Source organism: Triticum aestivum, chromosome 3B (genome assembly GCF_018294505.1).
Source record: "Triticum aestivum cultivar Chinese Spring chromosome 3B, IWGSC CS RefSeq v2.1, whole genome shotgun sequence".
In the NCBI taxonomy this organism is placed as follows: Eukaryota; Viridiplantae; Streptophyta; class Magnoliopsida; order Poales; family Poaceae; genus Triticum; species Triticum aestivum.
Window position 1 is genome coordinate 51,017,299 of NC_057801.1, and position 23,012 is coordinate 51,040,310.

At 50.5% G+C, this 23,012-nt stretch overlaps 1 pseudogene; it reads left to right on the forward strand.

Moving 5' to 3' along the window:
• Positions 1 to 619: 619 nt before the first annotated feature.
• Positions 620 to 22,866, forward strand: LOC123067268 (protein NRT1/ PTR FAMILY 8.2-like; annotated as a pseudogene).
• Positions 22,867 to 23,012: the final 146 nt, after the last annotated feature.

Below are 23,012 nucleotides of genomic sequence, written 5' to 3' on the forward strand. Positions count from 1 at the left end.
TGTTTGCCCCGTTCAAAAATAGAAGGGAACCACACCTTACAAGTACAACATATTAAAAACTAAAAGAGCCAAAAAACATGAATGATATAGGGGCACCACCAGGTTGAAGTGCACTGCCGTGCGAATCTGAACAAACCAAAAAAAACTTTGAAGTGCACTAGGAGCACCCAGTGCAACAACACCGCTGTGGCGTCACGAGAGTATTGCACGACCATGAACTGAAAGGTCAGGGGGAGGTGATGTAGCTTGCTCGGGGGAATGGACTGCATCGTAGCTTCTCTGTTTCTGCAAAAAAATGCGATGGGGACAACTGTAATAAGCTGAACCTATGAACATCCTTCCAACTGAAGTCCACTTGACTTTTTTCTCAACAACAGAAAGGAAATTTGTCCAGTGTATTGCACGAAGAAGCTGGCCGAGCTGCACCTGCCACACAACCAAGCTGCACCCGCCGCGCTACCGTGACAGTGAGGCGCATTGCAGAGCGGGGAGGGGATGTTTTCGCACGCGCCCAACAAGTGCACTTCAGGCGGAGCATCGTCGGACTGAACGTCAGAGCGGGGGAGGCCGCTCGGGATCCCTCACTTCTAGGGAACGTGGCGACGGGATCTGGCCTGGGATGCCTCGATCCGTCGCCTGGAGTGTCGTCGGAGGCTGCGGTTGTGGGGGATGGGATGGGGCGGCTAGCCTGGAGCGGGGCGTGGTGGCTCAGTGCGCCTGGAGGTGGGAGGTCACCGTGGTGCCCGCAGCTGCGTACGGGACCGGGACGGACGAATCCTGCTGCGGGAGACAGGTCGCGCCGGCCGTGAGCCACAGTGGCAGAAGGGATCTTGCTGGGCGACGCCGCTGCAGGGTGGAAGGGCGCAGGAAGTGTGCAGCCGCCATGGCTCGTCGGAGGCGGCGTGGCCGGGCCGGATCGGGGAGAGGCGGGGTTGGGGTCGTTGAAGCAGAAGGTGGAGGAGTTCAGGGCGGCGCGGCGGCGGCCGGGTGGTGGTCCGGAGGTGGCGCTGGTAGAAGGTTTGCGGGAACGGGGCGGGGCGGTGGCCTGGGGCGGGGATCCGGCTGCGGCGCCGGTAGAAGGTGGACGGGGCGGCGGGCGGCGGCGCTGCAGAAGGTGGAGGTAGGTGGTGATTTGGATCGGGGGAGGGGGAAGTGGGTTTCGTGCGGGAGGTGGGGGTGGGGGTGGGGATGTATGCGCCGAGGGGGTAGGGCCTTTTCTGATTCGGTTTTGTTAGTGGGGTTCGGGAAGTTTAGTTTGCAGGTGCAGGACAGTAATCGGCTGTTAGCAGAATAAGGGTTTGGTGTGCAGAATAAGACTCTAGAGGGCATGTTGTGCTGGTGCTCCCAATGTGGCCCCACATGACAGAGAGATAAAAGCGGTAAATGGCCTCAGGAGGCTCACATCTCACCCCGCATATACTATGCAGAAGATACTACTCGTACATAAAGAAGCCTTTTTTTGGGAAAAATATATATAAAAAAGCTGTCACGCTCAACTCACTGCTATGCAATTAACACTCAATTGTGGCAAATCTGGGTACAACTTGGTGAAGAAGCAAGCAATGAAATGGGGATTGAGAGCCAAGGTAGGAAAAAGAGTACAGGAAAAAGGTGAAGGAAGGGGGTTTCGCCACTTTGATCATCTTCTCTAGGTGTTATGGGCTTAAGTACTTCTCCAGATGCTGAAGTGAGTGGATGGACGTCTCACTCGCTTCATGTCATGGGCCACGCCACCTTGCTGGTCTGGTTATTTCGGGCCCATGACACGTTCCATGCGGTTTTCAGAGTGAACCATGTGTGGGGCGTCCGAACCTGGACCTGAATCGCAACGCGGTGACACGCGATGAGAAGCGGCATTACAGCACATGGTTTTCCCTCATTTCCTGATGTCTCCTCCTACATATATGAATTATGCATGTACGTACGGTTAGACGGTCCATCTCTTATACCACTGGTTGCCTGCAGGTATGTTGTGCAGTTATACACTAATCCTGATATCCTCTCTGTTTCGGTTGCTAGCTCGGCTAAATTGTGAACTATATATATGCATAGACTATGTATAGCCGCACATCACATGAGTACTGTCCAAGAACTAGCTCTAATTAATGTATTTACTAGCTAGGCACGCAATTGGCAGGATTCAGCATATCTTTTTAATTAGATCAGAGTTGGCACGTTGAGTTAAACTAGAAGAGTACAGTCCCCCATCTTTTGAATTCAAATCTTTCTTTTAAAACGAAGATGCTAGGAGCGTCCGGCTTTAAATTAATAAAGTCACAAGGCAACATCCACATAGGTTCCGAACCTTACAAACCATTAAGTTCAAACGACACAAGACAGAATAGGCGAGAAACAAGCTCAGTCCAAAATACAGGAAGCAAGAAACTCAAAATAAATCTCCACTTGGAACAACATGTCCTTCCTCCCAACGCAAACAATAATCCAACAATTTCATATTCATAATACTCAATCCAACACAAAGAACTTCAAAAAGTGCCCCAAGATTTCTACCTGAGAAACAAAGACGAGAACGTGCATCAACCCCTATGCATAGATTACCACAATGTCACCTCGGGAATCCGCGAGTTGAGTGCCAAAATACATATCAAGTGAATTAATATGATACCCCATTGTCACCACAAGTATTCATAGCAAGACATATATCTACTGCTCTCAAATTCATAGAGTATTCAGTCCAATAAAATGAAATCTTAAGGGAAAACTCAATTCATCACAACAAGATAGAGAGGGAGAAATACCATATTATACAACTATATTAACAAAGCCCCCGATACAAGAACACGAGAGAGAGAGAGAGTTTAAACACATATCTACTGGTAGAAACTCTCAGCCCCGAGGGTGGACTACTCCCTCATCATCATGGTGTACACCAGGATGATGAAGATGGCCACCGGTGATGATCTCCCCCTTCGGCAGAGTGCCGGAACGGGGTCTAGATTGGTTTTTCATGGATACAGAGGCTTATGGCGGCGGAACTTCTGATCTAGTGTTACCCCAAGGGTTTTTGGAATATTTGACAATTTATAGGGCGAAGAGGCAGTGCGGGAGGCCACCGAGGTGGGCACAACCCACCAGGGCGCGCCTGGAGCAGGTGGGTTGTGCCCCCCTCGGGGCACCCTTCTGGTACTTGTCTGGCCCATCCTGGGTGTTCTGGTCCATAAAAATTCTCCAAAAAGTTTCACTGTGTTTGGACTCCGTTCAATATTGATTTCCTGCGAAGTACAAAGCAAGCAAAAAATAGCAACTGTCACTGGGCACTATGTCAATAGTTTAGTCCCAAAAATAATATAAAATTGCTATAAAATGATTGTAAAACATCCAAGAATGATAATATAACAACATGGAACAATAAAAAAAATTATAGATACGTTGGAGACGTATCAATCAGCAGAACACTTCGAGTTCCGGCGAAGGGGACGATTTGCAAAACCCTAATTAAGCAAGCAAAAAAACATAAAAAAGCATATAAGCATACATGAACAAGTTGAAAAAACTCAAAGAGACAAAAAAAATGAAAATAATACATCTTCTTCATTGCCATCCGCATCTCCTCCTATTATAACCATTTTTAGCCCGCGGGGAAATAGAAAAAAAACCATAGTAGTTAGAAGATACACATGCAGACTAGAAAAATGATAAATGATTGCTTTGATCTGCAGACCTCTACACATAATTAAGCAGGACACCTAGTGCAAAACTGTAGAAACTATGAACAACCAACTACTATAGTGATGCAGCCAACTGGGCAGTCAACTTGTGCAACTGGACAACATATACGCCAACTAGTTCACTGAGGCAAGTAATAACTAGTTAGAATAGTTAACTAAAGGCATCTAGCTGAGTATGATAACTTGTGCAATTGGGACAAACAAAAATGCATAGCCAACTAGAACATATGGATAAGTATGCAGCAAAATGGACAGGCTATCCACCAACCGTGATTAATCTCCTGGACTTGGTAGAAATACAAATCGGGATTTTGTCGCAGACCAATCAACACTAGGACATAAGGATAGGAGCATCAATCCATCCTCTCCACACATAAATATTGTTTGGAAGAAAGAAGAAGATGCTAACTAGTAACCCCATGTCCACATATTCCCACTCTCCATCAGTAGCAAGTAACACAACACTCCCCATCCATCAAACAGTAAAGAATCCATTCCCCCGCATAAACAGAGACATAGTACAACAATGAGAAAAATCAAACTGAAATGCACACGGGGCTGCTACCTCCAATCTTAATCGCCCCAGCACCAGCAGGGCACCTGCAGAAGCAACTCGAACACAGAAGCAGGCCAATTTGTTCAACTGAACAACATATAAACAACCAACCGAGTACAAACAGAAAGCCAACTAAGCATGACAACTAGTGCAAAGTGCAGAACATGTGAACAGCCAACTAGTATAGGGATGCAGTCAACTGAGCGGGAAACTTGTGCAATTGAAAAAGCATATAGACAGCCAACCTAGTACAAACAGGAAGCCAACTAAGCATGACAACTAGTGCAAAGTGCAGAACATGTGGACAACCACCTAGTATAGGGATACAGCCATCTGGGTAGAATTTTATGCAACTAATCAAAAAACTAGTTCAATCAGCCATTTCATTGCACACATCTAGGGCACATCTACCAACAAACAAAATAGAACTAGGAGAAGGACTAGTAGAAATCACAACATTGTTTAGTTGCCAACAACGGCCCTAAACAGATCTGAAACCCCTGCACCCGAATAACAACAATGAGGTCATCAAATTCGACCCAAAAACGCACAACGGGCACTATGGACGAGCATCCTATGCTGCCTATCGTACCCGTGCGCTACCCCAACTACACCTTTGTGCCATGAATCCCCACCACAGCGGGGGCTTGCTACCGAAGAACCAGAGAACACTCAACCGCAGGGGACAAGAGATGTGCAAAATCCACCACAAAAGTGAGAGGAGTTGGCGTGTTTCAAACCCTATGAAGCCTTCCCTCGCAGTCCGGCACATCCGCGCAACCACAACAAGGACGTTCCCCCGCCGAGACAGAGAGAGGGAGGAGAAAGAGCATACCTGCGACGCCGACCACCACCAGCGACTCCCTGCAGAGAGCCACCCGCGACCCCCACTGCCGATTTAAGGACTCCGCCGGGCCTCACCCCTATCGCGTTTGGTGGAGAGACCTGACAAAGACAAAGACGAATGAGAAGAGAGAAATGGGGAGAGAGCATCGACGGGAGGAATTTCAGGCACATATTTCGAAAACCGCAGCCCACAAGCCCCACTCCTGCGCCCCTCTATCTCTTACAGATGGGTCACCCCGCATCCGGATGGAGACAAAATAGCCCAGGACTGTGGAGGGAACCAATCCGACCATGTGCCACCTAGCCCGGCGGGGAGCAATTTGCGACGTGATCGTGTGGCTAGGAGTTGGCCGCCTGTTCTCTCCATTTAGTGCGCGTGCACTTTTTAGATTTTAGGATAAGAAAATTCATGTGTCTCAAAAAATAAGAAAATTCATGGACTAGTTTCTGAAAAGAGAAAAACATTGACCATCCTCCAATGGTCAAGGCATGGAAATGATCTTTTAAGCTAGGAAATACTTGGCAAAAAATGATCTTTTAAGCTAGGAAATACTTGGCAAGAAAATTATGAAAATGAACGATGAGATTTATAAATTATTATTATTAAGAACTAGCATGGTAGTCCAAGCAATTGTGTAATGAACATCATGATTTGTTTCTCCCTATAAATAAACTATTAGGCTACTTGAAAACAATAAACTTCAGTTAAAAAACATTGAAATTTTATACACCACTTAGCAACAACGCTTTAGCTAATATCGTGGGGCAGATTTAAATTTGAAATATGCGGGGTCGAACTCTTCTAGTTTAACTCGCCGTGACAACTCTGATCTAATTTACAAGATATACATCGAAACCTACCAACTATGTGCCAAGCTAGTAAATACATTAATTGGAGCTAGCTCTTGAAGAGTACTCATGCAGTGCGCGACTATATATTGTCTATGCATATATAAGGTTCAGAGTTTAGCTGCACTAGCAAACGAAACAGGAAGTGTACAACTCCTCAACTTACTAGGTCTACAACCATTACTGTAAGATGTCCACCGTCTAAAGTGCATAATTCATATATGCAGGAAAAGGAGGCGCCGGGCAATGAGGGAAAACTATATGATTCCAAGGTGCTTATCATCATGTGTCACCGCGTTGGACGCATTACCGCGTTGTGATTCATGCGGGGGATCCACAAGTTTAGGGTTCGGATAGCACGACTATCAGTCACTGGTTGGCAGAGGCTTCCCGATCCCTAGTTTGCAACGACAATGCATCTCCTAGTTATTGTTTCCTGTTGGCGGCTGCGATGACCCATCTTCCTGGTCCTTGGCAGGAGGCGATTTGTAGACATGTGTTGCGGGTTCGACCTAGTCAGATGTGGGCCAAATTGAAGGAGTTTGTGCGCACCTTGACTATTTTTCTCTAGGCAACATGCATGATCCCAGGCTACTAATCATCTCCAGGGGCCATGTGACGCCGACGTGCTAGGTCCCACGATTTTTTTGTCTCCCCTGAATTTCTGTGGATTTAAACGGCAGCACCAACACCCTGGCGGCTTCCTAGTAGCCCCTGGCACCGGGCCCTCCCTCTTGGTTGGGCGTGCAGGGCCTAGGTATGGACCCTCAAATTAAGTCACATATATATAGTAGCATTATTGACCTCAAGTACTAGTTGGAGATTACTTCTACTACTAGATGATATCAATGACAACCATCATGTTCATGTCATTGCGGGCAGTGTTCCTAGTAATTAGCACAACATGTCCGGTTTGTAGATTTTCCCCACGAGGAAATCCTTCAACCCCTAGTTGTTGAAGACAATGTGGCTGTCTGTGTCCATCTTGTAAGCAGCGGTACTGGCACCCCCTAGGCCAAGCTGTAGTGTAGCAAAGGCTTCCTTAACCGAGATGGGAGTGCTAGTAGCTATCTTCCTAGGTAATCTCTAGGGATGTCGTCATGGATGAAAATCAAAAAGAGCACTTACGTGAGACCATCACATTTGGACAGAAAAGAATATAGGTACTACCTCCGCCTAGGTGAATAAGTCATTCGCGTAGTTCTAGGTCATCGATTTGAGCAATTAAATATGTGTTATATGTTATGAAAAGTATATCACTAGATTTCTACAAGGATGTAGTTTCTAAATATATATTTTTTATCACATATAATACATATTTAGATAGTTAAATCGTCAACCTGGAAATACGCGAATGACTTATTCACCGAGACGAAGGTAGTACTTTAAATAAAATACCATCACGTGTTTGGTAATAAGATTTGTGTTTGTCGGGAGAGTCACAAATGGCACCCCGATGTGGATATTTTGGGCAGTAGCATGTCAAGGAGGCGGCCAGTCTCATCATTGTCGAGCTTGATTCTTTTCTTGAAGACGTAAGAATGAAATGGGTCATCCTGACCGACTCATCGGCATAGAGAAACTACATCGTGGAAAATGGTTGAGGGACTCCTGGACTAGGGGGTGTCCGGATAGCCGAACTACCATCATCGGCCGGACTCCAAGACTATGAAGATACAAGATTGAAGACTTCGTCCCGTGTCCGGATGGGACTTTCCTTGGCGTGGAAGGCAAGCTTGGCAATACAGATATGTAGATCTCCTACCATTGTAACCGACTCTGTGTAACCCTAGCCCTCTCTGGTGCCTATATAAACTGGAGGGTTTTAGTCCATAGGACGAACAACAATCATACCATAGGCTAGCTTCTAGGGTTTAGCCTCCTTGATCTCGTGGTAGATCCACTCTTGTACTACCCATATCATCAATATCAATCAAGCAGGAGTAGGGTTTTACCTCCATCGAGAGGGCCCGATCCTGGGTAAAAACATCGTGTCCCTTGTCTCCTGTTACCATCCGCCTAGACGCACAGTTCGGGACCCCCTACCCGAGATCCGCCGGTTTTGACACCGACATTGGTGCTTTCATTGAGAATTCCTCTGTGTCGTCACCGATAGGCTTGATGGCTCCTTCGATCATCAACAACGACGCAGTCCAGGGTGAGACTTTTCTCCCCGGACAGATCTTCGTATTCGGCGGCTTTGCACTGCGGGCCAATCTGCTTGGCCATCTGGAGCAGATCAAAAGCTACGCCCCTGGCCATCAGGTCAGATTTGGAAGTCTAAACTTCACAGCTGACATCCGCGGAGACTTGATCTTCGATGGATTTGAGCCACAGCCGAGCGCGCCGCACTGTCTCGATGGGCATGATTTAGCTCTGCTACCGGACAGTGCCCTGGAGGCCGCACATGAGCCCGCTCCGACCCCTAATTTGGAGCCGATTGCGTAGATTGAGCATGGGTGGCTAGACACCGCCTCAGGGACTGCCGCCCCTCCGGTGATGGAGCCGAATACTGACCTTGTCCCTTATGACGCTCGTGACTCCGATGTGCCGGACTCCTCGCCGGACTCCGAACCTCCTGCGCCCCCTCCAATCGAATTCGATTGGGCGCCGATCATGGAGTTCACCGCTGCGGACATCTTTCAACACTCACCTTTTGGCGACATCTTGAACTCGCTAAAGTACCTCTCGTTATCAGGAGAGCCCTGGCCGGACTGCGGTCAGGACGGTTGGGATGCGGACGACGAATAAATTCAAAGCCCACCCACCACCCACTTTGTAGCCACTGTCGACGATCTAACCAACATGCTAGACTACAACTCCGAAGACATCGACGGTATGAACGACGATGCCGGAGACGACCAAGAACCAGCGCCTACGGGGCATTGGAAGACCACCTCGTCATATGACATATACATGGTGGACATCCCAAAGGATGGGAATGGTGAGGAAGCAGCGGAGGAAGACTCCTCCAAGAAACAGCCGAAGCGCCAGCGTCAACGGCACCGCTCTAAATCCCGCCACAGCAAGAATGGAGATTCCGGCACCGGAGATAATAACACCCCAGAGAGTGCCGAAGACAACCCCCTCCAGCAAGATTCAGCACAGGAGGACGGAGAAGCCAGCCCTCATGAGAGAGCGACAGACGAAGAGGTAGAGGATGATAATTACATGCCTCCCTCCAGAGATGAGGCAAGCCTCAACGACGACGAATTCGTCGTGCCCGAGGATCCCGTCGAACAAGAGCGTTTCAAACGCAGGCTAATGGCCACAACGAACAGGCTAAAGAAAAAGCAGCAACAACTTAGAGCTGATCAAGACCTGCTAGCCGACAGATGGACTGAAGTCCTTGCGGCCGAAGAGTATGAACTCGAACGCCCCTCCAAAAGCTACCCCAAACGCAAGTTGCTCCCCCGATTAGAGGAGGAGGCATATAAACCTGCATCACCAGCGCACAATACGGCTGACCGACCACCTAGTGGCCGCGACAGAGAGGCCTCTAGGCCCTCCACTAGAATCATACCCCGGCACCGCTCGAACAGTACGAAGCCACGGGGGAATGCGCCGGACTTGCGAGACATATTGGAGGATAAGGAAAGACAATCAAGATCGATCTACGAATCGCGTGGGCGCCCCACGATGCGCAACGACGACCGTCGCGCCGGATACAGCAACTCCGGCCGGGCCGAACACAGTAGACAAAGCTCAGTTGAGCTACGTCGTGATATAACCCAATATAGAGGCGCCGCACACCCACTATGCTTCACAGATGAAGTAATGGATCATCAAATTCCCGAAGGGTTTAAACCCATGAACATTGTATCCTATGATGGAACAACAGACCCCGCAGTTTGGATCGAAGACTATCTCCTTCATATCCACATGGCCCGCGGTGACGATCTTCACGCCATCAAATATCTCCCACTCAAGCTTAAAGGACCAGCTCGGCATTGGCTTAACATCTTGCCAGCAGAATCAATTGGGTGTTGGGAAGACCTGGAAGCCGCATTCCTTGACAACTTCCAGGGCACAGACGCCGATGACTTAAGCCACATAATTCAGCAGCGAGACGAATCGGCCAGACAGTTCTGGACACGGTTCTTAAGAAAGAAAAATCAAATCGTCGACTGTCCGGATGCAGAGGCCCTCGCAGCCTTCGAACATAACATCCGCGATGAGTGGCTTGCCCGGCACCTAGGACAGGAAAAGCCGAAATCCATGGCAGCCCTCACATCACTTATGACCCGCTTTTGCGCAGGAGAGGACAGCTGGCTAGCTCGCAGTAACAACCTCAGCAAAAATTCTGGCAGTCTGGATACCAAGGACCGCAATGGCAGGTCGCATCGCAACAAAAACAAACGCCGCGTCAACGGTGATAACACTGAGGATACGGCAGGCAACGCCGGATTCAGAGGCTCTAAACCCGGTCAGCGGAAAAATCCATTCAAAAGAACTACTCCGGGTCCGTCTAATTTGGACCGAATACTCGACCGCTCTTGCCAGATACATGGCACCCCCGAAAATCCAGCTAATCACACCAACAGGGATTGTTGGTTATTCAAGCAGGTAGGAAAGTTAATTGCCAAAAACAATGACAAGGGGCTGCATAGCGATGACGAGGAGGAGACCCGGCCGCCGAACAATAGAGGACAGAAGGGTTTCCCCCCACAAGTGCGGACGTAAACATGATATACGCAACCCACATACCCAAGAGGGAGCGGAAGCGTGCACTCAGGGACGTATATGCGATGGAGCCAGTCGCCCCAAAGTTCAACCCATGGTCCTCCTGCCCGATCACTTTTGATCGAAGAGACCACCCCACCAGTATTCGTCACGGCGGATTCTCCACATTGGTTTTAGACCCAATCGTCGATGGATTTCACCTCACCAGAGTCCTGATGGACGGCGGTAGCAGCCTGAACCTGCTTTATCAGGATACAGTGCGCAAGATGGGAATAAACCCCTCAAGGATTAAACCAACAAAGACGACCTTCAAGGGCGTCATACCAGGTGTAGAGGCCAATTGTACAGGCTCAGTTACACTGGAAGTGGTCTTCTGATCCCCGGATAACTTCCGAAGCGAGGAGTTAATCAGTTCCGTTCTGCAGCGGCTACCACGCTCTGCTCGGACGGACCGCGTTTGCAAAGTTCAACGCGGTGCCGCACTACGCATACCTCAAGCTCAAGATGCCAGGCCCTCAAGGAGTCATCACGGTCAACGGAAACACTGAACGCTCCCTCCGAACGGAGGAACACACAGCGGCTCTGGCGGCAGAAGTACAGAGCAGCCTCTTAAGGCAATTCTCGAGTCCGGCCGTTAAGCGACCGGACACGGCTAAACGCGCCCGGAGTAACCTACAACAAGACCACCTGGCACGTTCCGAGCATGCGTAGCAATGCAGCCCCAACCCCTGCCTTTGCAAAATTGCAAGACTGGTCCTTCGCATACATCATTACGCTCTGGAGATACCATGGGCATAGGGGGAGGGGCACGACCACGACAGGCCCAGAGTGCGGCTCAACCACACCAGGGGCTCTCAAGTGTGTCACTCTTTTTCTTTTTTCTTTTTTCTTACCCACAGGACTCCGTTCACCAGAGGCCCTGTCCGGTAGTAGACCTGCCGAACTCACGATGCAACAGCCAGGGGAGGAGAAAGGCTACGACGAGTATCCAGGTGGTCTCCATTACGAGCATTAAATCTGTTTTATACACCATTCCGCAGCCTACCCCTGGAGGGGGACATGTTTAACAGTCCCATCCCTTCTTACCGCACTATTTGTATCGTTCGGCATTCATGGCAGTATCTCTTGAATAAACAATGCATCGCTTTTTGCTTATAATTGCATTTCTTTCTTATACATATGTTCATTTATGACATGTTGCATCCGTACACTTTGGTACGGCTAAATACACCAGGGGCTTAAGTTCCCCACATTATGGTGTGATAAGTCCGAACAGTTTCACAAGTGCGGCACCCCGAACTTATAGCATTATATGCATCGGCTCCGAATCATGTCTTGGGTCAATAGTTGGGTTTGCCCAGCTCCCATGTTTTGGTACCTTACGTTCCGTTGTATCGGCTAAGATAGCACTGGGAGAACCACTGCGATTGCGCCCCAGTTGAGCTGGGCGAGCGCCTCAGTGGAGAAAGCTAAAACTGACCGTCATGATAAGGCGAGAGCTGGTCGCTGTTCGAGAGGTCTTTTCGAGTCCCTAAAGACTTATGCCGCTTAGAGCGAGGAACCGGCTTTGTCCGGCCCAGGCGTGGATAGCGCCCCGAACTCGGTCTTCCGAACACTAGGGGCTTCGCCGAAATTTAAAATTATAGAATTCTATGGCTAAGTGAGAGTGTTCAAGCAGTATAAGTCCGGTTGCCTCGTTCGTTGTGTTGAGCGCCTCCCTAGATGGACCCAAAAATGGGAACAAGAGCGCTTAAGTTTATCCCTAACACCCCAGCACTCGTGGCATGGGGGCTGAAGCTGACGACTTGCCATCTCTCAGATTTGATAAACGGCCGCACAGAAGGTAATATTTTAAATTAACAAGCATTGCTTAGCACATATGAACAAAGTCTTCAGCGCACAGGATAACAAAATGCGAGTCTACTCAAATATTACATCTTTGGAGCACTCACCCGCAATCATGCGGGCACCCTTCAGGACACTCTTATAATACATTTCGGGCGTGCGATACTCCTTGCCCGCCGGCGGCGCATCCGTCAGAAGCTTCTCAGCGTCCATCCTACCCCAGTGCACTTTTACACGGGCAAGGGCCTGACGGGCACCTTCAATGCAGGCGGAGTGCTTGACAACTTCAACCCAGGGACATGCATCCACCAGCCACCGCACCAGGCCGAAGTAGCTCCCAGGCATGGCCTCCTTGGGCCACAGCCGAACTATGAGGCCCTTCATGGCCTGTTCGGCCACCTTGTGGAGCTCGACCAGCTGCTTCAGCTGGTCGCTAAGGGGCACCGGATGTCCGGCCTCAGCATACTGAGACCAGAAGACCTTCTCCATCGAGCTCCCCTCCTCGGCCCGGTAGAAAGCGGCAGCATCGGACACGCTGCGGGGCAGATCTACGAACACTCCTGAAGATCTCCGAATTCGGGTAAGTAATAGGTAATTCACATTCACATGCTTGCTTTGCATGAAAAATGCCTTATCCGCCGCTATCTTCTTCAACGCCTCGATTTCCTGGAGGGCCTTGAGGGCTTTGGCCTTAGCGGCTTTGGCACTCTCAAGAGCCGATGCAAGCTCGGACTCTCGAGTCTTTGAGTCGCGCTCCAAACTCTCATGTTTTTCCATGAGATCCTGGAGCTCTTGTTGCACCTCCGCCACCCGCGCCTCCTGCTTCTCTCGCTCGGCTCGCTCCGCGGCCGCATTGCGCTCGGCCGCGGACACCGCCTCCTTCAGGGTCGCCGCCTCGTTCGTGGCCCCTGGAGTACCCACGTTATCCTTGTTATTTCTCTTGCAACCAAATCCTTTTCTGTAAGGTACAAATTTAATACGGTGTTACTCACCTTCCTTGTCCTCGAGCTGCTTCTTGACACGGCCGAGCTCGCTCTCGGACCACTCGAGGCTCTGCTTCAAAGCATTGACCTCCGCAGTCAGTGCGGCAGAGGTCAGCAGCGCAGCCTGCAATCCCATATTGACATATTTTTTAGAACTCCTGCGTATATCTTTTTAGATCCTCAGTCCGGCTTTTCTTTTTGAACACCGAACCGAGCATCAGGGGCTACTGTCTATGTGGTATTATATTACATATCTTAAAATTCTTACCTCAAAGCCTGTTAGAAGGCTGCTGCAGGCTTCGGTCAGCCCGCTCTTGGCGAGCTGAACCTTCTGAATCACCGCACTCATGACAGTGCGGTGTTCTTCTTTGATGGAAGCGCCGTTGAGCACGTCCAACAAGTTATCCGGCGCCTCCGGTTGGACAGAGGCCGCCGGTGTCACAGTCTTGCCCTTCTTACGAAGGGGCCGCTCACCGGACTCCGGAACCACTGCAGGTTCCGGTGCGGAGTCCGGTGCAGAGTCCGGGAGGTTGCCTTGCGGCACCTCCGGGGCCTCCACCTCCTGGTAGGTCCCTTCCCGGGATCCCACCTCGGCGTCGTCAGTGTCACGGGGGGTTGAGGCGGTCGGAAGAGAATCCATATCCGACGTACCCAAGGACCCGCTCGACGAAGCGGGAAGATCGTCCTTGGCCGGACTACAGGTTGTATACGGCATTAGAAAGACACCGTGTGGAGAAAAGAAAAATTATAAATTATCTAGGAGTCCGGATACTTACGATCTCGCCAGGGGCTTGGCCCTTGAGGGCCACTCCTCGTCGCCGTCGCCGACGTTGGAGGAGCAGTCCGGGGGAAGGGTCCTTCCCTTCTTGGACCCTTCGGCCTCCCTCGTTGGGGAGGCCTTCCTCTTCTTCTCTCCCCCCGCTGGGGGAGAGGCCTCTTTCTTCTCCTCCTCGTCCTCAGGGGAGGAGTCCGCCTCGGAGTCATTGGACGATGAGTCCGATACCACCTGAGGCCGGGAACTCCTTCGGGTTCCCGTGGCCTTCTTCTTGGCCTTCTTCTCCGGCACCACGTAAAGTGCCGGGACCAGCAGCCCCGTCAAACGGGTGTCCGCTGGGTCTTCTGGAAGGGGAGCCGGACAGTTAACCTATCCGGATATCTTCTGCCAGTCCTGTTAAAGGCATTGGGAGTTTAGATCCCGCATAGAGTCAAAATATGAAAAGAAAATGTCCCATAAAGGATAACATAGCTTACCTTGCCAGCCGGGCGCTGCGTGCTGAATCCGCGATCTTCGGTTGCGGATGCGGGAGCTTCGGCGTCCTTGAACAGCACCCTCCAGGCAGCTTCGTACGTCGTGTCGAAGAGCCCGCTCAAGGTCCGGTGCTGTGCCGAATCAAACTCCCACAAATTGAAGGCCCATTGCTGGCAGGGGAGAATCCGGCGGACGAGCATGACCTGGATCACGTTGACAAGCTTAAACTTCTTGTTCACCAGGGTCTGGAGACAGGACTGGAGTCCGGTCAGCTCTTCCGAACTACCCCATAGCAAGCCCTTCTCTTTTCAGGAGGTGAGCTGCATGGGGATGCCAGATCTGAATTCGGGGGCCGCTGCCCACTTAGGGTCACGCGGCTCGGTGATGTGGAACCATCCCGATTGCCACCCTTTGATGGATTCCACGAAGGCACCCTCGAGCCAAGTGACGTTGGGCATTTTTCCCACCATGGCGCCTCCGCACTCCGCTTGTCTCCCCTTCACAACCTTCGGCTTGACATTGAAGGTCTTTAGCCACAAGCCGAAGTGGGGCTGGATGTAGAGGAAGGCCTCGCACACGACGATAAACGCCGAGATGTTGAGGATGAAATTTGGGGCCAGATCGTGGAAATCCAGGCCGTAGTAGTACATGAGCCCCCGGACAAAGGGGTGAAGTGGGAAGCCCAGTCCGCGGAGAAAGTGGGGAAGGAATACGACCCTCTCATGAGCTGCCCCTCGTCGGGCAGCCGGTGCGCGATGTCGCTGGACAGGTATCCGGTGCCGCGCAGCTTCTCGATGTGCCCCTCCGTAACGGAGGAGGCCATCCACTTGCCTCCCGCTCCGGACATGGCTGGAGAAGGTTTGAGGTGAGATGTGCGGACTTGGGCGCTGGAGCTCGAGTGCGCGGAGATGGATAAGCAAAGGAGGAAGAAGGCGTAGGTGAAAGAGGTGGATCCTTATCCCCTTATATATGGGCGGACGAAACTATACGTCCCCACCGGCCTGATAAAACTTGCTTATCTCCCAAGCGCCACAATCAATGGCGCGGTTGGGTTACCCACGTCCATATTGATGGGAATCCCGGAATAAGGGGAACACGATTTCTGCTTCGACAAGATGTGCCAAGGAAACCGCTTCGCTAAACGCGCTGAGGTGGTATAATAAAAACGATTAGAGTAAAGGCTTGGTAGTGGTGTGACGTCACGCCACAAAATACGTCAGCAGATTGAACTTGTGTGAATATTATTCTCTCTACGGTGGTACGTGGAATTTATTTTGCAGAGCCGGACAGTATCCTGGTGTTCGCAATCTTCTATGAATTATTCGGAGGAGGAACCCGCCTTGCAATGCCGAAGACAATATGCGTGCCGGACTCGTCGTCATTGAAGCCTGGTTCAGGGGCTACTGAGGGAGTTCTGGACTAGGGGGTGTCCGGATAGCCGAACTATCATCATCGGTCGGACTCCAAGACTATGAAGATACAAGATTGAAGACTTTGTCCCGTGTCCGGATGGGACTTTTCTTGGCGTGGAAGGCAAGCTTGGCAATACGGATATATAGATCTCCTACCATTATAACAGACTCTGTGTAACCCTAGCCCTCTCCGGTGCCTATATAAACCGGAGGGTTTAGTCCATAGGATGAACAACAATCATACCATAGGCTAGCTTCTAGGGTTTAGCCTCCTTGATCTCGTGGTAGATCCACTCTTGTACTACCCATATCATCAATATCAATCAAGCAGGAGTAGGGTTTTACCTCCATCGAGAGAGCCCGAACCTGGGTAAAAACATCGTGTCCCTTGTCTCTTATTACCATCCGCCTAGACGCACAGTTCGGGACCCCTACCCGAGATCCGCCGGTTTTGACACCGACAATGGTCCTATCAAGCAAAAACATATCATCTATCCGCCGGTTACACCATTCTGCATAATGAACTGGACCCATCCTTTGCCTCCCATACAAGTCCTTGTCGGTCCTTTCTGCAGCTCAATGTTGTAAGTGACCCTAAGACACACTCCAACCTAGTGTTGCATGGGACAATCTATGCAACAAATGCAAAAGAAACATACACTAGATAAATTGTAAAAGCACTAAAATAAACACAAATTGCTACAAGTTTATGGAGAAGAATATATATAGTTTGTTACCACTCAACTTGCAACCAGGTTCCAAGTTTATGGAGCCGTCAAATGCAATCGGTCGTGCCACATGCCACCTCTTTGCCGGGTGCCGTGGGGGGAATCTCGGCATGCACTTCATAAGCCGAGTTGTTTCATGTTCGCCGGGTACATCCAGACGGGGGTATGGTAACGTCTAGCATGTGCCATGTCTTGCTGTTTTCCGAGAGTCGTACTCGGCTAGCTTACATAGGTTTTGCCGTGATCCCGTGTTTCGGTACTCGGCAAACATGAAATAACTCGGTAACAACGATTATTTCAGTAGTCCTTGCGTGGTATTTAGACGGGAGGAATAATTTATTTCCCTCAACGTGCATTTGATCTGTTATAGTATTATCCTCATTGTGGGCATTCCCAGATCGTTTTCCTCTCGTCCTTGTTTTCCTCTCGTCCGTGGCGGCTCGAACCCTAGTCGCTGCCAGGGGTAGGCCGATCTTCCAACGCCGCTCTCCGGCGGCTCCCCTCCACCGGTGACCTCGGTCGTCGGTGGTGAGGGGGGTCGCCGGATCCACGTGTGTGGATTGTTTTACTCTCTCATAGTTTAGGTTTTTAGGTTGTTCAGCGTCTTTGCTTCGGCAGCGACGATGACAACGCTGAATAAAGATTCTTTGGATCCTTCCCTCACGAGACCATCGGTCCTATGGTTGGGGATGGATTTGGAAACCAGTCCGTTCAAGCAAGGATGGCGTGGTGGCGGCGGCATCCTCGTGATGGACCTGTGTCCTCGGGCTCCGCCGTTGCGACGGCGTTTGCTCCAACGTCGGCGCGGAGCTTGGGAGGTAGTCCAGGAGCGGTTGCAGATTGTGGTCTGCATCGACGACATATGGAAGACGGAGCATGTGCTGGGCTCGTGGTTGGTGGATGGCAGATATGGTTTCCTCCTTCGGCGTTTTAGTCGTGGTGGGTTGCCAGATTTGGAGTTCGATGGCGTGTCCGGGGTGTTGCCCCGGTCTGATTCGTTCAACGGTAAGGGTTTCACTTTTGGTGAGCCACCTTGAAGGTCCGTAAAGCTGCATATCAGCGATGGAGCCGCGTCGAGCTCGGGTCAGGAGGTGCTTCGTCATTCTTTTCTTCGGTGGCTGCTGTGGTGGTGCCGGAGGCAGGTGACGGGCGTTGGTGTCAAGCTCAGAGATGTTCTGTTATGTTTTCAGTTTTATCATGTCGGTCTTTACGTGACTTGTACTTTGTTCTTTATGATATGAATGGGACACGTATTACCATGCAAAAAAAAGTATTATCCTCATTAAAGAACCGGTGCTGATAGGTTGTCAAGATTTTTATTTTGTAGCCGTGACAGTTGGTTTGGTGTAGCAGATAAAGCTCGCAAATGTTCATTTGAAGTTAAACAGTGTATTCAGATTGCAGATTTCATGTGTTAATATCTCCATGCACGAGTTGCAGCCAGAACCATAAATACAGGGCGGGTCAAACCAAACCAAAACAAAAAACAAAAACTGGCAGCCAGATACACCGGGCGACCGACGGACCTACGGAGCTCGGAGCAGAGGCAGAGACCACCCCTTGCGTCGGATTCCCTGGCCGGGCGGCGCCGCCGCCGACAACGCTCGTCGACACCGATCTAGCCAAGGTACGTCTTCGCTCCCGGCCGGCCCTCCACGATGAATCAATCTATGCATCTCTGAATCTGAATGGACGACCTGAATTCGTGTGTTCGTCTCGATTTGTTTGGTACTCTGACGAAACACGCATACAACAAGTCAACTGAATGAATGTTGCGCCTAGCTTGTTCTTGGTTCTGGACGATGATGATCCTAGCTAGCTATTGCACATTGCAGTACGTATTTGTAGGTTTGTTCATCGACCGGACCGGTGAGTGTGATGCCCCCAAATTCATTACCGCCGGAGCCGGACGGGACGGTTACTAGTGATAGCGGGCCTACGCCCTACGAGTTAATCATGCACGCCGGGGCGTACTTTATCATCTCTGTCCATATGCGTGCATGCACACACGTAGTACGTCACTCGGCCAGCAAACCAGCTGGCAGTGGCACGTCCCTTAACATCACACGTCAGAAACGTGGCACTCCAGCCTTATATTTTTTGACGGCAATTCCAGACACACGAGGATGGCAAACTCCAATGACACAAGGCAAGTTTCTATCAAAAATAAACTGAAGCACGAAAGTTGTCATGCTTGTCAATTAAAGTTGTCTTCCTCATGTAACTAAACTTGTCATCAAAAGCGTTCGATGTTGTCATGTGCTCGTACCTGACGTGTCGCACTTATCAGCGCCCTCTGCTATAGCATGGCAGCAGACGTATGCACACTTACACCTTGCATTGACGTACACCGCAGCGTCAGCTCAGAAAATGTGTGTATCATGTGGTCGTACCAAACTTGTACCCTCAACTCCAAGTCCAAATCGAACCCTGAACTCAAAATCCATGAAACTAGCACCCCGTCCCTTTCCTAATCCGGGTCTATACCGACACTTTTTCCACTAAACCCTTGTTTGGTGGTGGGGTTTATGGGCCGACACGATAGAGCCCGTAGTCGGACTAGCTAGAGTGATTTGCCATTCCTCGTTGCAACGTGAGACATCTTCCATCCACAAATGAGTGTCTAGCGAAAAAGGACCGGGATAGATAAGGATTAGAGAGAATAGGATGTTAATTCTGAGATTTAGAGGTTGGTGTTTGACTTGGACATTAAGAGTATTAATAAAAGGTTTATTTTAGACATTTCTCTTTTTTAATCATTGGACAACTGAAAATTGTCGAAGAGTTAGTCAATTTCTTTAGGGAGAAGAGCACCACCTTAAATGCGAGACTACTCGGGTCAGGTGTGCGGGATCGTCGCTGACCCTATAGAATAGGGGGAAGCGGGACTGGTGAAGAAGATGAACATGAACATGGGGGTTGAGACTTGGGAGATTGAAGAAGTTAGGCAGCTATTGGATGCATATCCAACGGCCCACACAACATCAACTAAAAACGTTTCTTTTTTATTTCCGGCTGTTGAATAGGCGCTCCTTTTCTTAGGAACAACAAACATTCTTTTAAACTGAGAAGCAACAACATTTTGGACTCGAAAATGTGGAAATTCACAGGGGAACGCACCTGCCCAGGCCTTGGGCGGCACCTCGATTGCCTCACAATTCGCGAAGTAGTTGAATTCCGCACGAGGGCACATTAAATTTTAAGTTTCAGTCACTGAAACCTATGACTTTTTATCTAAAACTCACGATTTTCTCGCTCGCTCTTACCAAGTTTCGTAGATAAATTTTGAAAACATTTTTTGTCGTTTGTAGACACAAAAATCATGATTTTATCGGTCGCTCGTACTACGTTTCAAGAGCTAAAACTTAACATCTATTTTAAAGATTTGTCAAAACATATTTAAAATAAAGCTTATTTGAAAGCCCTCGTCACAAGAAACACGTATATGAAAACATATCTTAATTTGGATTGTTCATCTAAAAGATACAAATATTTTAAAAATTAGAAGCCAGAAATAAAAGCACGCGGGGACTTGCGTGTCCCGCCCCAAATCCGCTCTCTTAGAAAATTAAGGTGTTTAGTTGGTCACATGCCGTGGTCACAGTATCCTCAATACTATAAAATACTTTGATATGACAAAACTGTGGTATCTAGTACCTTTAGGCTAAAATACTATAATTTTTCAATAGTGTAGTTTTTGCAATACTTTGCCGCCAAACACAATCTTAGTTGGTGAAACAACCACCATATGTCCGTGAAACGAAAATGCTACATTCATGGGCCTTTACGGGGCTAAAACAGGACCCCCTACTTTCAGGCGGTGGGCCCCTTCCCGCCCCTAAATCCAATCCTAATCCTTCACGTTTGCTACTCCATGAAGTCTATAAAAAAACCTCCCCGTGAGTCTAGCATTGCTCTCCCTGAAAATAGCATCCACCGCATTTCACCTGCTAATCTGAGCATGGGAAGGTTCTCATGTGCCGGCTCACTCTGATGAGTACGACTAAACGACGTGGTCATGAAAGGGCATATTTCACCTTATGAGATAGGCATTACCATTACCTCGTTGAGAAAACCGAGTGCCACTGCCAACAGCTAGGGCATGCCAATAATAGGAAGGCGCAAGTATAGTGGAGTTGTCTGAAATGCTCGTGTGCCATGTGACTTGAACCTCCATTTCTGAAATGCTCGTGTTGTTCTTGCTGGTGTTCGTGGCGTCAAGGTGTTTGATCGGTTGCATGCAGCGAACGAGTGCTGCGAGCGGCTGGCCTACTACGGCATGAGCACCAACCTCGTCAACTTCATGACGGACAAAATGGGCATGACCTACACCGCCGCCGCCAACAGCGTCACCAACTGGGGCGGCACCTGCTACGCCACCACCCTCATCGGCGCCTTCCTCGCCGACGCCTACCTCGGCCGCTTCCGGACCATCGCCTCCTTCGTCACCATCTACATCATCGTAAGACCATCGATCGGCCGTCGTGTTCTCTTCTTCTTTGATTTCTTTCTTTGTGACCACGGATGATTTTAGGGGCTGGGGCTTCTGACGATGGCGGCGTCCGTGAAAGGGCTGGTGCCGACGTGCGCGGCGAAGGGAGTGCGCGACCCGATGGCGGGGCAGACGGCGGCGGTCTTCGTGGGTCTGTACCTGGTCGCGCTGGGCACGGGCGGGATCAAGCCCTGCGTGTCCTCATTCGGGGCGGACCAGTTCGACGAGCACGACGACGGCGAGCGGCGGAGCAAGAGCTCCTTCTTCAATTGGTTCTACTTCTCCATCAACATCGGCGCGCTGGTGGCCTCGTCCGTGCTCGTGTACGTGCAGGAGCGCTTCGGCTGAGGCTGGGGCTTCGGCATACCCGCGGTCGTCATGGTCATCGCCGTCGGCAGCTTCTTCGTTGGCACGCCACTCTACCGCCACCAACGCGCCCGCGGCAGCCCGCTCACCCGCATCGCGCAGGTGCTCGTCGCGGCCACGCGCAAGTGGAGCGTCGCCGTCCCCGTCGACGCGTCGGCGCTGTACGAGAGGCCGGACAGGGAGTCCGGCAAGATGGAGCACACCGAGCAGTTCAGGTTCCTCGACAAGGCGGCGGTGGAGACGCCGGCCGACAGGGCAGCGAGCGAGTCATCCGCGTGGCGGCTGTGCACGGTGACTCAGGTGGAGGAACTCAAGAGCGTGATCCGGCTGCTGCCCGTCTGGGCGAGCGGCATCGTGTTCGCGACGGTGTACGGGCAGTCGACCACCATGTTCGTGCTGCAGGGCAACACCCTGGAAGCCTCCATGGGGCCGCACTTCTCCATCCCCTCCGCCTCGCTCACCATCTTCGACACCCTCAGCGTCATCGCCTGGGTGCCCGTCTACGACCGCCTCCTCGTCCCGGCCGTCCGCTCCGTCACCGGTCACCCGCGCGGCTTCACCCAGCTCCAGCGAATGGGCATCGGCCTCGTCGTCTCCATGTTCTCCATGGTCGCCGCCGCTGTACTCGAGCTCGTCCGCCTCCGCGTCATCGCTCGGCACGGGCTGTACGGGGAGCACGACGTAGTGCCCATCTCCATCTTCTGGCAGGTGCCGCAGTACTTCATCGTCGGCGCTGCCGAGGTGTTCGTTTTCGTGGGGCAGCTCGAGTTCTTCTACGACCAGGCCCCCGACGCCATGAAGAGCATGTGCACGGCGCTGTCGCTGACAACGGTGGCGCTCGGGAACTACGTGAGCACGCTGCTGGTGACGGTGGTGGCCAAGGTGACGACGAGGGGCGGCAAGGAAGGGTGGATCCCGGCCAAGAACCTCAACGTCGGCCACCTCGACTACTTCTTCTGGCTGATGACCGTGCTCAGCGTCGTTAACTTTGCTATCTATCTGCCCATCGCCAACTGGTACACCTACAAGAAGAGCGCCAATGAAGGAGATGAGTGATCGACATGAATGTGCGTGTTCAGAATCAGGAGACAGAACAGATTGCTGGAAACAAGAATCGGTATTACAGAGCATTAGGAGAGAAAATGGTACCAGTGACAATTAATATGAATCGGAGGGGCATCATTTGTTTATTTAAATGATGTTTGTTGACTCTATTCTTTTTGGCTATTTTTTTTAAAATAATACATATTTTTTATTAAATTTCAGAAATATTACACCGTAATTATATTTTTCAAAAATAATACCCAGTCAGCC